Source organism: Meriones unguiculatus, chromosome X (assembly GCF_030254825.1).
Source record: "Meriones unguiculatus strain TT.TT164.6M chromosome X, Bangor_MerUng_6.1, whole genome shotgun sequence".
In the NCBI taxonomy this organism is placed as follows: domain Eukaryota; kingdom Metazoa; phylum Chordata; class Mammalia; order Rodentia; family Muridae; genus Meriones; species Meriones unguiculatus.
The window spans coordinates 14,918,838-14,936,281 of NC_083369.1; positions in this window are offsets into that span (position 1 = coordinate 14,918,838).

Below are 17,444 nucleotides of genomic sequence, written 5' to 3' on the forward strand. Positions count from 1 at the left end.
TTCTTTCTCAGCCCTTTTGTCTTTTGTATATAGGAGGGCTACTGATTTTTTTGAGTTAATTTTGTATCCGGCCACTTTGCTGAAGGTGTTTATCAACTGTAGGAGTTTCCTGGTAGAATTTTTGGGGTCAGTCAGGTATACTATATCATATAATCTGCAAATAGTGATACTTTGACTTCTTCCTTTCCAATTTGTTTCCCCTTGATCTCCTTCAATTGTCTTATTGCTCTAGCAAGGACTTCCAGAACTATGTTGAAGAGATATGGAGAGAGTGGACAGCCTTGCCTTGTCCCTGACTTAAGTGGGATTGCTTTAAGTTTCTCTCCATTTAGTTTGATGTTGGCTATAGGCTTGCTGTTTATTGCCTTTACTGTGTTTAGGTATGTGCCTTGTATCCCTGATCTCTCCAATACTTTAAACATGAATGGATGTTGGATTTTGTCAAATGCTTTTTCAGCATCTAAGGAGATTATCATGTGGTTTTTTTCTTTAAGTTTGTTAATATGGTGGATCACATTGATGGATTTCTGTATATTGAACCACCCTTCCATACCTGGGATGAAGCCTACTTGGTCATAGTGGATGATATCTTTGATGTGTTCTTGAATTCGGTTTGCAAGTATTTTGTTGAGTATTTTTACATCAATGTTCATAAGGGAGATTGGCCTGAAATTCTCTTTCTTTGTTGAGTCTTTGTGAGGTTTAGGTACCAAGGAGACTGTGGCTTCATAGAATGAATTTGGTAGTGTTCGTTCCGTTTCTATTTTGTGGAATAGTTTGAAGAGAATTGGAGTTAGCTCTTCTTTGAAAGTCTGGTAGAATTCTGCGCTGAAACCATCTAGTCCTGGGCTTTTTTTTTTTTTTTTTTGGACGTAAGATTTTGTTGACAGTTTCTATTTCTTTAGGGGATATAGGGCTATTTAGTTTATATACCTATTCTTTTTTCACCTTTGCTAAATGGACTCTATCAAGAAAATTGTCTATTTCATTTGGATTTTCAAATTTTGTGGCATATAGCCTTTTGAAATAAGACCTAATGTTTGTTTGGATTTCCTCCGTGTCTTTTGTTATGTCCCCTCTTTCATGTCTGATTTTGTTTATTTGGATAGTGTCTCTCTTCTTTTAGTTAGTTTGCTGAGGGTTTGTTTATCTTGTTGATTTTCTCAAACAACCAGCCCTTGGTTTCATTGATTCTTTGAATTGTTTTCTTTCTTTCTCGATTATTGATTTCAGCCCTGAGTTTGATTATTTCCAGCCATCTACTTGTTTAGGGTGTGTTTCCTTCTTTTTTCTCTAGGGCTTTTAGGTGAGCTCTTAAGTTGCTTGTATTAGATGTTTCAAATTTCTTCTTGAAGGCCCTTAATGCTATGAATTTTCCTCTGCCACTGCTTTCATTGTGTCCCATAAGTTTGGGTATCTTGTGCCTTCATTTTCATTGAATTCTAGGAAGTCTTTAATTTTTTTCTTTATTTATTCCTTGACTCAGGTGTCATTGAGTAGAGTTCCTCAGTTTCCATGTGTGTGTGGAGGCTTTTTGCTTTTTCTGTTGTTGTTGAGGTCCAGCTTTAGTCCATAGTGGTCAGATAGGATTCAAGGGATTATTTCAATCTTCTTGTATCTGTTGAGGCTTGTTTTGTGACCATCTATATGGTCTATTTGGAGAAGGAACCATGTGGTGTTGAGAAGAAGGTAAATTCTTTTGTGTTTGGGTGGAAGGTTCTGTAGATGTCTGTTAGGACCTTTTGACTCATGACCTCTGTTAGAGTCATTGTTTTTGTTTAATTTCTGTTTTGTTAACCTGACCTTTGTTGAGAGTGGGGTGTTGATGTCTCCCACTATTAATGTGTGGGGATCTATATGTGGTTTAAGTTTTATTAAGATTTTTTTTTTTGCAAATGTGGGTGCCCTTGTATTTGGGGCATAGATGTCAGAATTGTGATAGCTTCTTGGTGGAATTTTCCCTTGATTAGTATAAAGTGAACTTCCCCACCTCTTTTGATTAATTTTGGTTGAAAGCCTATTTTATTAAATACTAGAATGTTTATTCCTTTTTGCTTTTTGGGTCCAGTTGCTTAGAAAACCATCTTTCAGCTCTTTACACTCAGGTAATGTTTATCTTTGTGACTTAGGTGTTTTTTTTTTTTATGCAACAGTTTGTTGGGTTTTATTTATGCATCCATTCTTCCATTCTGTTAGTGAGTGTCTTTTTACTGGACACTTGAGTCTATTGATGTTGGGAGAGATTAATGACCACTGACTGTTAGATCCTTTATTTTGTGGTTGGTTGTGATAGTGTGTTTGTGTGCTTGGTTACTTTTACTTTTGCTGTAGTGAGGTCATTTATTTTCTGTCTTTTCCTGAATGTAGTTAGTTTCTTGGGTTGTGTTTTTCCTTCTACTATCTTCTGTAATGCTGGTTTTGAGGGTAGGTATTGTTTAAATTTGTTTTTGTCATTGAATATCTTGTTTTCTCCATCTATGATAATTGAGAGTTTTGCTGTTCTCTTGCGGTCTGCATGATATCCATCCAGGCCCTTCTGGCTTTCATAGTCTGTTGAGAAGTCAGGTGTGACTTTTATGGGTTTGCCATTATATGTTACTTGGTCTTTTTCCCTTGCAGCTTTTAGTATGTTTTTTTTTTTTTTTTTTTGTATACTTATTGTTTTGGTTATTATGTGGTGGGAGGATTTTCCTTTTTGGTCTAATTTATTAGGTGTTCTGTAGGCTTCTGGTATGCTTACAGGCCTCTCCTTTAAATGGGGGAAATTTTCTTCCATGGTTTTGTTGAAAATATTTTCTGGGCCTTGGAGATAGGAATCTTCTTTCTCCTCGATTACTATTATTTTTAGGTTTTGTCTTTTTATGTTGTCTTGGATTTCTTGGATGGTTTGTGTCAGGAATATTTTAGATTTAACATTTTCTTTGATGGATACATTGAATTCTTCCATTGTATCTTCCACTGCTGAGATTCTTTCTTTCATTTCTTCTAGCCTGTTGGTTTTGCTTACCTACGTAGTTCCTGTTTCTTCTCTAAGTTATTCCCCTCTATGATTTCCTCCATTTGTGGGTTTTTTTTTTTTTTTTTTTTTTTTTTTTTTTTTTTAGTTTTTCCAATTCTATCTGCAGATTGAACAATTTCGGTGATTTCCTTCACCTGTCTCTTTGCATTTTCCTGCTTTTCCTTCAATTCCTTCATCTGTTTGTTTGAACTTTCCTATGTTTCTTTTATTTCTTTCAGTGATTTAATTATTTCCTCTCTGAAGGTCACAAACTGTTTGGCTGTATCTTCCTGTATTTCTTTATGGATGGCCATAATCTATTTGACTTTGTCTTTCTGTATTTCTTTTGTTTCTTCCATTATCCTCTTCATAAGCATAAATGTAAGGTTGTCTTCTTGAATTTCACTTATGTTAGGGTGTCTAAGGTTCTGGAGATGCCATATTGTTTTGGCTTTTGTTGTTTGTGCTTTTATGCTGGCCTCGAACCATCTGGATGTCTCAGGTGTTGCCTGTTAGTTTCTGGTGCCTGCTGGAATCCTCGGGTGGGGAGAATCCATTGGCTGAAAGATGGTTGCTCCTGAAGGATGCTTCCTCAGCTTTTTGGGTATAGTCATTGAATGGCAGGTGTTTCTCAGCTCACCTTAGGTATATGAACCTGTTTCATAACTGGGTTCGCTGGTAGTCAGGGTGGCTCTCCTCTCACCAGGAGAAGTCCTGGAAACAGCTGCTCTGCCACTGGGTTACTTGCTCTGAATCTAGTGAGCTGCTGTTGCTCTTACACTGTGTTGGCTAGTCTCAGCCTTCTTGAAGAAGTAGGCAACCCTGTGGTTTGGTCAGTTTAGCTCATCCCCGGCTTCTAGATGTCTGAAGTTGGAGCTCTGTTCCCCAGTACCAAGTGATGATCAGTGGCAGGTGAGTGACTGCACTCAGGAATGTGGCAAGGAGGCTAAATCCCAGAGTCTGTGGGAACTCAGGAACTTTTCTGGGGATTAGCTAGGTACCCTGATGTTTCCCCCACTGTGGGGTTTCCTCCTGACAGGGAGACCCAATCTGTGGTGTTTTGGGGTCCACAGTTCAGTCTGAGATGGTGAGTAGAGCACACAGGAACAGGTGAGTGGCTCTGCACCTGCTCCTGGGTGCCTTTTAGAACCGGAGAACTTTTCCAGGGAACTTTTAGTGGTGGTAGTAGGGTGTTCGGCTGGGTGCCCTGAGGTCAGACTGGATGTTTTGTTCACCATGGGGTTTCTTCCCAACAGGGAAACCCAGTCTCTGGTGTTTTAAGGCCCAGAGTTCTGTCTGGGGTAGAGTCAGGCATGCAGGCAGGTCTCTGGGCAGAAGGCTGAGTGCCTGCAGGAGCCAGGGACCTTTTTCAGGTTTTTTTTTTGTTGTTGTTTTTTGTTTTTTGTGATCTGAGGTTGGTCCCGATTCTTTCCTTCACTGTGGAGTTTTCTCTCGAAGGGAAAACCCGGTCTCTGAAGTTGCGGGGCCCACACTTCAGTCTGGGATGGTGATTAGAGCACGAAGGCATGTGGCTCTGGGCTGTGTGACCAAGCACCTGCAGGGACCTGGGAATTCTTTCAGGGTTTAGCTGGGTGACCAGAGAAGGGACTCCATTGCTTCCCACGCCATGGGGTTTCTTCTCACCTGGGAAACACTCACTGGTGTTTAAGGTCCACAGCTTTGTTTGTTGGTTGCTGTGCTGTCACTGTTGTCTCGCTGTTCAGACACAGTGTCCTCTAGGTGCCTCCATCTAGCATCCCTCCCCACTTTTTTTTTTCTTAGTGGGATCTTTGCAGAAGGAAATATTTTAGATTCTTTATTAGCAACAGTTTCATGGCTCATAATTTTGTTGTTTTATCTATGGCACTTTAACTTAGCTTTAAATCCTAGATATTTTCTCTTGTGGATATAAACATGTTTTTGTTTTGGTCCCAGGTGGGGGATGTGGGACTGATTCAGATGGTCCACAGCAGCAGACTACTTGCTTCCTGCGGGCTCTGAGAGGAGCTCTTTGCCAGCTGCAAATATTTTAAATCTGAGGATTCTTTTTTATTTGAAATTTCTATAAATGTTTTTATTAAATAAATTCTTTTTAATTTAAAGAATACTTTATTGTTTCTATAATCAAAACCACATAAATAAGACCTTACAGTTTTAGTACAGTGTCTCAGCCATAAGCAATTAGAAAAAAAATAAATTTACTAGTTTTTAGAGATTTTTTTATTACAGTTTATTCAGTTTGTATCCCAGCTGTAGCCCCCTCCCTCGTCCTTTCCCATTCCACCCTCCCTCTGTCTTCTCCCATGTCCCTCACCTAGTCCCCTGATAGGGGAGGTCCTCCTCTACTTCCATCTGACCCTAGCCTATCAGGTCTCATCAGGAGATGAAAGACCTGGAGGGGACAGGAGCTCCACAAGGAGAGCAACAGAACTAAAAAGTCTGGGCACAGGAGTCTTTCATGAGACTGATATCCCAACCAAGGACCATGCATGGAGATAACATAGAACCCCTGCTCAGATGTAGCCCATGGCAACTCTGTGTCCAAGTGGGTTCCCTAGAAAGGGACTGTCTCTGACATGAACTCAGTGGATGGCTGTTTGATCACCTTCCCCTTAGGAGGGAGCAGCCTTACCAGGCTGCAGAGGAAGACAATGAAGCCAGTTCTGAGGACTCTGGAGAGAGAATAAATGCCAGAGCCCGGAGAGTGTGGATCGGAGAAAACAATGCTGCTCCTGCTTCCCTGTTGTTGCTTCTGGTTGCTGTTTTGAGATAAGAAGTTGGTGATCTCCTGAAATGAGGATAAGACAGGATCTAAGGAACCCAATGAACCTGACCAGTAGGAAGCAGCTAAGAAAGAAAAAACTGTGTCCCCACTCCCACTAACCATTTCTCTCTCCTACCTGGTGTTGGGGTATTGGAAGGGATTGGGGTGGAGTAGGGAGAAAAAGCTAAGAAACATAAATAAGGAGTTTTTTAAAAAGTTTGCCAACAATTTTCTTCTATATTACATTTAAATTTTTTTCATAGTTTCATTTAACATTTTGGTGCATGGTTCACTTTGGGTTTATTTTTGTATGAATATATACAAATTATAACCTGAGCTGTGTTTTAACTAATCTTTTTTTTGAATGTTTACTTAGCTTTAATCTTTAGTGAACTAGAGCATATGAATTAAAAAAAATAACAAAGTGAAATACAATTTCAATGGGACAAGCATATTAAACATTCACAAACTGCAAAAGAATTGAAAGAACATGAGCCATTGCTTTTTAATTAATTAAGTAATTTGAAATGTTCCTTTAAAATTAATAAGCTCTTTTAAAGCATTGTGGCATATGCTATACCTGACATTTTATTACTTCCAAAAACTAATAAATTAAACATAGTTTATTAATACCTTTTTCTTTTTTGAGATTATAATCAGTTTTTTATTTATATGTTATTAAATTTATAGTTTTCAACAACATATACAACAGTAAAAGCTATCACGAACTATCTGTGACATATAATTGTTTTTTTTTTTTAAATTATACTTAAATTTATTACTGGCAAGATTATGTATGTGACAGCTCACCTGACTACTTTCTTTTTTTTTAATTTTATTTTTCCTTATCAGTTACAGAGTTAATAAAATGTAACTAATCTTTTCTTGAGTTAAATGCTCCTATATTTAAACTGATATTGAACTATATGTGTAAAACTCATGCTAACAACTCACACTTTAATTATTTTTAGAACCACGCTGAACAGAAAATAGAAAATACAGTAATAAGATGAGAGAGAGTAGGGAGTGAGGGGCAGGGAAGACATGTCAATGAATATGTGCATTAAGAGATGTTCCCAGCAAGTTCCCCTGGTTTCTAATGAGAACTAATGACTCAAGGATTAATTTTGTTCCAGACCCAGACCCTAAAAATTCTGACCCTGGCTATCTATTGGAACTTTATAATTATATTCTTTTGAAAAAAAATCTTATCTATTATTTTTTTAAAAAATTATTTTATTATTTTTATGTGTATGATACATGTATGTTTGTGCGCCACTTATTTGCACTGCCCAAGGAAGCCAGAAGAGAGTGTCAAGTCCCTTTGGAACTGGAGTTACAGACACTTGTGAGCTGTCATGTGGGTGTTGGGAATTGAACTCAGGTGGTCTGGAAGAGCAGCCAGTGCTCTTAACCACCGAGTAAAATCTCTCAAACTCCAATATTCTTTGAATCTAAAACATAAAATTTCTATGAAATATTGTCTTAATAAGTTCATACCAAAATCAGTTTTAAAAGGTTTAAAAGGTTTAAGATGATTCACAATTATTGTACAGATTTATGTAAAATGAAATTCTTTTAGTATGTGTGCACAAAAATGTGAAATGCTTAAATTTGTGTGCTATCTTCCCACAGGGGTCATTCTTAATCTCTTCTGTGTCATTCCAGTCTATGTACTGCTGAAATGAGCATAGAACCAGATAACATTTTAGTCTTTTGAAGCCTCAGTGGGTAGGCCAACTTTGTTATAGTCTGTCTTTTCTTTTGTGTTTTTACTTGAACAACAAAAATCTTGCCCCAGAGAGACCTTTCCGAAGGTTCTTCCAGTTGAGAAAGTGTGATAGTTTCACTTAAAGGCTGTTCTCAAACACTGCTGTTTAGTGTTTGGGAATGCATAGGCCACGGCCCCTTGAGTATGACTTTTTGGAAAATAGGGCCACTGATTTGTGTTTCTAAAAATCCAGCATTGTATAAAAGCAGATAATGAGACTCATAAACAAACTTTGGGCAGAGTTCAGAGAATCTTAGGAAAGAAATGGGAAACAGTAAGATCTGGAGAAGGCAGGAGCTCCACAAGAATAGCAACAGAACCAAAAAATCTGGGCCCAGAGGTCTTTTCTGAAACTGATACTCTAACCAAGGACCATTCATGGAGATAACCTAGAACCCCTGCTCAGATGTAGCCCATGGCAGCTCAGTCTCTAAGTGGGTTCCCTAGTAAGGGAAACAGGGACTGTCTCTGACATGAACTCAGTGGCTAGCTCCTTGACCTCCTCCCCTGGATGGGGGAGCAGCCCTTCCATGCCACAGAGGAAGACAATGCAGCCAGTTTGGATGAGCCCGGATAAGCTAGGGTCAGGTGTAAGAGGAGGAGGAACTTCCCTATCTGTAGAATTGGAGAGGGGCATAGGAGGAGATGAGGGAGGGAGGATGGTATTGGGAAGGGAGGTGGGAGGGGGCTACAGCTGGGATACAAAGTGAATAAACTGTAATTAATATAAAAAAATAAAAATTAAAAATTTATCTGAGATACTTTGCATGCCATAGGCAGCTGTTAGCAAATGTCTGGAAAAAGAGTGAATGAGCGGAGGGAATGCTAGTTGCTTTGCACCTCATAGCTGCTTTAGAATCAGTTGTTTTTCCCTTTCATCACAGGAAGGTTTTGTGCCAAGCTTATGCTGTGGAAAGTCTGAACACAGTATAAAATGGGGCACCAATACTGCCCTGTAACATCAACTAACCTCTTGCAACTGTCATTCACTCCTGTGTAGAGAAGGTTCTCCTGCACTGTTCTGCCTTTTGAAGGCCTGGAACTCCTAACTCCCATCCTCATGTGGAGGTAGGACTCTTGTGCCTCAGCAGGCTCCATGGTGTATGTCCAGGTCTGAGGCCCATTATAAAGGAATTAGTTAATGGACAGAATGTCTCATGGGTGTCAAATCCTCAGCCCCACAAGAGGCCTTTAAAACCTTTCATCTCTAGGAGAGTCTTTTGCTTCTCACACCCGCTGGAGGGGTTGAGTGAGGCGAGGAGTGGGGACAGGGCTTTGTAAAATCTAACATTTTGAGGTAGGAAGCTATGAATAGCAAGAGAAGAGTAGTCTAGACATTTGAAGAACTTGGACTACCCATCTCCCAGGTCCTGGACATCAGACATGAGTGGCATTGTAAACCAGTCTACCCCAACTCTCTCTAGAGCCCACCGCTCAGCCTTACTCTCCACTTTCCCAAGCTTTACTCATCACTTCTTAATGAATCAGGCAGAATTTTTCCAGCTGGGCTCAGGATTGGTTTCCCTGAATGACCCTTAAAAAGTTCCGATTTGAGTCCATGGATCTGTCTGAACAGGAGGCGGGCCTCATACATCATTGAACACTCATCTTCTCAGAAGGTCGAGGCCTTGGCGTGGTTGGGTGTTGATGTCTTTATGGATGGAAAATGTTGGTTTTGCATTCTATCGGTAACTCCCACAGAGGTGATACTGGGATTTAGGGATCTAATCATTTGGAAAATGCTTGGCTGAAGCCAACTCTAGTCTCATTTATATTTTGGAAAGGGAAGATAATGATGACTCATACAACAGAGATGGCTGCCTGTCCACAATCTTGTCAGACAGGCTGTGGGAATTACCCTGAGCTGGCATTGTCAGCTGCATAAAGTGATGGGGAAGACAGTTCAACAAAGAGATATAACACAAGTTCTGAAGCAGCAGTGGAAAGAACACTGAGTTGGGAGCCAGCAGATTAGGATGCTGGTTCTGGCTCCGTTATACCATGGTTGCTTGGTATGTGGCAGTGAACAAATCCCTTTCTTTCAGTGCCTCAGTCCTCTTAAGTATAAAGGAGTGGTCCTTGGTAGTCCCTAAGGATTCTTTCTTGGCCTTATCTGTTTCATCCAAGAGGATGCTTTTCCATCTTTTTGGAGGAGCGCTAATTTTGGAGCTGGACTCCCTGGCTTAATGACTTCCATTTTTTTTTTTCTCAGCCATATTCTTTTAAGCAAATCATTTAAGTTGTTTCTTTCACTATCCTTACTTGAAAAATAGGGATAATAATAGCATTTGCCCTACAGAATTTTTGTAAGGGATAATTATTTCAACTTTATGAAAGACTCAAAATTCTGCCCATTATATAGTCAATACTAATAAATGTTAGATACTATTATTACTAAGTGCTCTTTTGTGGCTGGCATAGACCAAGGAGGTCAAAATAGAGTATCTGGGATTTTAGTCTTTTCTTCCTTTAGGAGAAAAGAAACTACTTAGAGGTTGCCTTCCTAGGCCTCTGGATACATATGTCTTATCATTCTGGGGAAAGTTACTTTCTGCCTCCCATACTGTGGAGCAGTTTAGGGCTGCTTTATCTGGAGCCTTGGTCTTTACAAAACAGTCAATTTTAGGATTTTGTCTTGCTCCTTTAACATGAAAGTTTATGCCCACCTTCCCGTATTCCTTTACCCTTTGGATGGCATTGGCCTTTTCTAGTTAAGATGGCCAGGAGGGAGGACTGAAAAGTGGATGGGAGGAGATGATCTAATCAGTATAGAACAGAGGGTAGGGCATCTTTAGTTTTCCTCTCAGCATTTGTTTCCATGAAGGGTTTCTGTTAGATCCATGTGACCAAGGCACACCCTTTACTCTCTTTTTCTGGTGGCATATCTATTTAAGTCAAGCAAATGAAATACATTTTAGTGAGTTAAATGGTCACCTCTGAAAAGTAACTTCGGAGCTTGAACTTGGGTCACAGTAACACAGACATTCATATTCAGAAGAGGCCTTATAGAGATGATGCCACTCCATCTGTAATATAGTATATTGCATAGTATATTAAGGAAAATGAGAAAAGCAAAGAGGCTTTCTCCTGATCATACAACATAGCTTGGAGGCAGCAGCTAGGTCATTTGATATTTAGTTGCACCCTTTCCTTGTATAAATTTGCCCTCAAGGCAGTTTTGGAGACACATCCCTTAACTGAAATAAAATAAGGTAGGTAAGTGGAGATGTTTTTTGGATAGAAAGGCCTTTTGGTGCCTCTTATAATTTCTTGCAGGCAGCTGACTTCTTTACCTTCAAACAGGGCTAGCCTTGCTGATGCTCAAACTGATCTAGAAGAGCGAGAATTTTGAAGCTCCGTGTCCCCAACTGTATTACCATTGCTGGGGTGGGGCCGGAGAGAGGCCTTGCAGCTGGATTTCCTATGTGTCTCCAGGGTCTGGGAGGAGCTTGTCACTCTGGAGCAGTACACAAGGCTCACAGCATCTGCTTTGAGGTGCTTGGGCACACCATCCAAAGACAACAGAAAGATATGAATAGAACCGGTGGACGAGTGAATCAGAGGTCACCGTCTGGTTTACTCGGCAGCCAGTCATGGGAGCGGCAAAGCAATGAGAACAAAGCACAGTGTGCGCTCCCAGCCAACAAAATAACCTAATAAATAGAGGTTGCACACCCCAGAGAGCACAGTGGCATTTTTGGCAGGATGGGTCAGTAGTCATTCAGAACAAACAAGATCTTAATTTATGTCTAAGCAGAGCAAGACTAGAAACCTGCTGCACATTCCTCCTAGAGAGTGTTTGTGAAAATCAGCCAAGTGAATTTCCTCCATTTAGAAGCAGAGCAGAAAAGCCATGCACAAGGTCTTCCAAACACAGTTCATGGGTCATTGTGCTGGCAGTAGCTGGCATGAGCCTCAAGGTAGTGGTATGTGGTGCCGACCTGCTGTGCCAAGCTGAGGGTAGGGATGGTCTTGTCTGGATCAACAAAAACCCGGAAGTTCTGGTTGGGATACTGCATACCTGTGCTGATAGCTGACTGACGGCAAAAGACCCCAAACCTACCTTTCCTGTCTAGAGTAATATTCCATTTCAGATGGAAAGCTTACCACTTTTCTTGTATATGATATTTTATCCAAAGGAAGGATGAGAGAAATCAGGAAAATTTTCTAATCTTTAAAAATATTTTAAATTGAAAATAGATTGTTTTACACACACACACACTCACACACACACAGGGAGAGCTTGAAGTTGATTGCTCTCTACTTCAAATATTGAGGCAGGTTCTATCACTCGTTTCATGGCCCAAAAGGTCTGTCTTGACCCTGTCCTCACTTGCTTGTTATGTGCCAGCGACACGAGCTGCCCCAATTCCCCAGCAGATGCTATTTCATTTAAGAAATATTTGTACCTTCTTCACCTTACCAGTGAGTTTTCCCTGCTCATCATTTTACCTGGCTAACGTTCTGTTACTCTATCCCGGGAATCTTTCCAAACTGAGTGAGGTGGTAATGTCTGTTTGACACTGCAGCTTCCCATTACTTTCCATTTCTTTATGACACTCAATTGTCTTTGTTGTTGTTTGGTCTTTCCTACTAGATTAATTCGGCTCCTCAAAAGATGGTACCTCTTTATCTGTATCTTCAGTACTTGGTGCACTATTTGCCATATATTTAAGGTGTTCAGAAATCACTTTGTGAAGATACAAAGTAGGAAAGAACACAATTGGTTATTTCTAAATTCAGCTAGCTTTTCTATATAGTGTCAAACACTTTAACATTCACGGACTCATTCCATGCATGGTCCTTGCTACCCATTTTTTTTCACAGTTTTGAAGTATCTGTGTACATCATTGCGTGGTCTTTAAGTACAACTGGGCTTTCATCATATCTTTCTGTTTTTACTGCCATTTTGGAAGAACAATTCCCAAAACATAAAGTTAGCCATGCTAAGGTGTGGAGTTGTTCATTCATCACCTCTATTTAGTTCTAAAACATTCTCATCTCCCCAAAAGAAAACTATGCATCTTAATTAATCACTTCCCATCTCTCCTTTATCTTTGGAAATGACTGATTTGCTTTCATGGATTTACTTTTTCAGAAAATACAATGTGTGACTCTTCTGAGTGGCTTCTTTTAGTCAGTGTAATATTTTTGAGGTTCATCCATGCTATAGTATCTATCAGAACTGCATTCATCTTTATGGGCAAATATGAATATACCACATTCAGCTTATTGTCTGGTTATCATGGATGAATACATTCAAGCTCTTTCCAACTTTGGATTATCAGCAAGAGAGGCACAATGAGTATCCATGTGCAAATATTCACTTTAATGCATTATTTCCTTTGGGAATATACAAACCTACAAGCAGAATTAGTGAGTTACATGGTCATTCGTCATTCTAGCTTCTGATAACACCCTCACCAACACTTCACATTTGGCTGATGTGAAGAAGCATATCAATGCAGTTTTTATTTGCATTTCCCCAATGGTTAATAAGGTTTAACATTTTTTCTTATTCTTATTAGTTTTTTGTATATATTCCATAGAGAAATACATTTTAAGTCCCTTGCTTATTTTTTCACTGGGTTTGTCTGTGACTAAGTTTAAACATTCTTCAAACATTCTTCATGCTAGAAATGTATCAGATATATGATTTACAAGTGTTTAACCTTATTTTTCAGATTGTCTTTTCATTATTATGCATATTTTTAAATTTGAAGAATTCAACTTATCTGTTTTTTAATCTATTTTTTCTTTTGTTGTTTGTGTTTTTGTTCTGAGAATTTCCAAATTTCAAATTCCCAAATTCAAAGTAATGAAAAGTGATTCCTATGTCTTTTTATATTCAGGTATAATTTATAAATAAATATTTATATTTATATTTACTTATATTTAAGGTATATGTGCTATTTTTGGTATGCAAATAAATTGTTAAATACATTCTCCATTTAAGTAGATTAATGTAACCATCACTTCATAACCCTTCTTTATGTGTATGAGAATGTGTAGTATCTATTCTTTCATCCAATTTCAATTATTCAAAACAATATGATCAGCTATTATCACATTCATATACATCATATTTGCAGAAATTTTAATCATCTAACTGCAAAAAACTTACTCTTTGATTAACATCTTCCATTTTCCTACATCTTCCAGCAACTGACAGCTGCCATTCTGTTCTTTGCTTCTATGTCCACTTTTTTAATTAAATTTTTATTTTTTTTAATATTAGTTCCAGTTTATTAACTTTGTATTCCAGCTGTATCCCACTCCCTCATTCCCTCCCAATCCCACCCTCCCTCTCTCATATTCTCCCTACCCCTTTCCAAGTTCACTGATGGGGAGGACCTCCTTCCCTTCCATCTGACCCTTTTTAAGGTTTCATAAATAACCATGACCATGCATTGTTTGTATGCCTTTGTCTGATTTATTTTTCTGAGCATAATTTCCTCTGCCTTCATTCAGATTGCCATAAAGACAGGATTTTCTTCTTTTATAAGCCTTAATGATATTTAGTTGTAAACATATATCACATTCTCTTTATCCCATCATTCTTTGATACACAACTGGGCTTTCTATATCTTGACTATGGTTTTTATTTTTTAGATTTGTTGATTTTATTTTATGTGTGATTTGAATGCATGTATGTATGTGCACTTAATGTGTGTTCACTGCCTGTGGAGGTCAGGAGAGGACATTTAATTCCCCTGAAAATGGAGTTATACATGGCTGTGAACCATCATGTGGGTGCTGGGATTTCAACTCAGTTCATCTCCTAGAACATGGAGACTTAATTATTGAACCATCTCTCCAGGTCATCCTGGCTATTGTAAATAATGCTGTATGTGGGAGGGCAGCTGTCTTTTTGAGATAGTGACCTTATTTCCTTAGGGTTTATATCCAGATGTGTTAATATATAGTTCTATTTTTAGATTTTTGAGCAGCTTCCATATTTTGAGGGGGATAGCAGTACCAATTTATATTCTCATCAACAATGTACAAGAGTTCCATGATTTCCATGTACCCATCATCATACATTATGTTTCCATATATTTTACAGTAGCTTTCCTAATAAGTATGAAATAATATGTTTCTAAAGACATGATCTCTCTTTATATTCTAGGCTGGTAAGGAACTCCTGGGCCTCAATTGATCCTCTTGTGTAACTGGGTCTATAGAAGCAAGCCATCATAGCCTCATTGCTTTTTAATAAAGAAGTTGGTCATTTTACTGTGTTTATGTTTGGTTTTCAATTTAATAAAACAGCAGCTGATTGTATTGATGTACATCTGTGGTACCACCTATTCAAGAGACTGAGACAGGGAGATTCCTTGCACCGAAATCTGCAGTTCAAGGACTCCCTAGACAACAGCACAAAACCATGTCTTAAAAAAAATTCTCTTGACTCCAGAACTTCACAGCAAGTTTGGTTTTTGAGAATCTTTGTAGTCTTCCATAGTTGTAAGGAGCTGCTTTATGGAGCTGTTTTTTGTTTTGTTTTGTTTGTTTCTTTGTTTTGTTTTTATTTTGAAAGATTTATTTAGTTTAATTAGTTTTTGATTTTTCTTTTTTAAATTTATTTTTTTATAATTTATTCACTTTACATCCTGACTGTAGCCCAGTCAGTCCCATCCTCCCTCCCTCTTTCCCCTTACATCTCAGAAAGGGGAGCCCTCCTCCCCTATCATCTGACCCCAGCCTATCAAGTGTCATTAGGAGTGACTGCATCTTCTTCCTCTGCGGCCTTGAAATGCCCCCCCCCACCAGGGGGAAGTGATCAAGGAGCAGGCAACAGAGTCCATGTCAGAGACAGCCTCTGCCCCTGCTCCCCTTACTCGGGTACCCATATGGAGATTGCAATGCCTAGGGGCTACATCTGAGCAGGAGATCTAGGTCCTCTCCTTGTATGGTCCTTCATTGGTGCATCAGTCTTTGAAGATCCCCTGGACCGAGATTGATTTGCTCTGTTGGTCTTCCTATGGAGCTCCTGTCCCCTCCAGGTCCTTCTATTTCCTACTCTTTCCTATATCTCCCTGCACTCTGCCCATAGTTTGGCTGTGAGTCTCAGCATCTGCTTTGATCCCCTGCTGGGTGGAGTCTTTCAGAAGACAACTATGGTAGGCTCCCATTCTGTTCCCTCTCTTTAACAACTTCTGGTGTCTATTTTATTTGCCCTTCTGAATGAAAATTAAGCATCCTCCTTATTATTTAGCTTCTTTAGGTCTGTGGATTGTAGTATGGTTATCCTGTACTATATGGCTAATAAGCTTATAAGCGAATGCATACCATGTGTGTCTTTCTGGGTCTGGGTTACCTTACTGCAAATTTCATAATTTCCCTTTTCAGGATTCTTGGCAACTTGAGTATATTTTTCCCAAATCATTCTTATTCATCACAGTGATGGTATCTTTGGTAATAATACCTAAGTTGTATGCAGCTGGGTGAGGAATTCCTTACAAGATTGGCAGACAAAACTTGTTTTCAGTTCTGCATATGTTACATGGGCCTTATTTATTGAATTGATCTAATTAATTAACCTTTTTTAGGCTGTTTCTTATAAAGCTATTTATAATTAAAAAATTCTTTAGTAACTATCCTCTTCCACACTTTCTTTTTTCATATCTATCTATCTATCTATCTATCTATCTATCTATCTATCTATCTATCTATCGACTTTCATAGGCCTCATGCATGATAGGAAAGCACTATACCACTGAGCTGTATCCATAGCCAATTTTAATTTCTAATTTTGAGACAGAGTCTCACTAAGTTACCCAGGCTGGTCTTTGAACTTGTGATTTCCCTGTCTCAGCCTCCCCAGTGCTGGGGTTATAGGCTTCCACTATCAGGCCTAACTTGAATAACTTTTGATACCTCTTATTCTCTCTGGAAAAGAACTGTGGGCAGAAGGACTTTACATTTTCCTGACTTCTTGTTGTGTGTGTATGTGTGTTTTCATAAACTCTGAAAGACTCTACACATCAGGGTTTCGAAGGAGATGCTGAGACACTTAGCCAAACTTTGGGCAGAGAGCAGAAAACCTTATGGAAGAAGAGGGAGATAGAAAGACCTGGAGGGATAGGAACTCCACAAGGAAACCAACAGAGCCAAAAAACCTTGACCCAGTGGGCTCTGCAGAGACTGATATTCCAACTAAGGGTCATGAATGGAGAGGAACTAGACCCCTGCTCAGAGGAAGCCCACACGCTGCTCAGTTTCCAAGTGGGTTCCCTAGTAAGAGGGGCAGGGACCGTCCCTGACATGAACTCAGTGGCTAGCTCTCTGATCACCTCCCCCTGGGGAGTGCAGCCTTGCTAGGCCACAGAGGATATAAGGGGAGGAGGTCCTCTCCTATCAGTGGACTAGGGAAGGGAGATATTGGGGGAAGAGGGAAGGTGGGTGGGACTGGGGGGAGATGAGGGAGGAGCTACAGTGAGTATACAAAATGAATAAATTGTAATAAATAAACAAATAAATAGATAAATAAAAAGATTTGTAAAATATCGTTGCCCTTTTTACACATTTTATTTTTATGTTATAAAAATAAAAATTTCAGAAGTGTCAAAAAAGAAGAAATGGCAGATACTGCTCCCTGTGGAGTTCCATCATTTAAAAAAAAGATTTATTTATTTTTGATTGATTTTTATATGTATGGGTATTTTGCCTGAATGTATATCTGTACACCATGTGTGTTTGGAGGCTAGAAGAGGGCATTGGATCCACTGAAACTGAGGTTGCAGATAGTTGGGAGCTAACATGTTGGTGATGGGAATCTATGCTGGGTCCTCTGCAAGAGCAGCTGGTGTTCTCACCCACTGAGTCATCTCTTTAGGCCTTTCAGCATTCTTTACTTGCTGCTTCTCCTTTTATGCACCCTTTCCGTTTTTGAGACAGTCTTGCTGTGT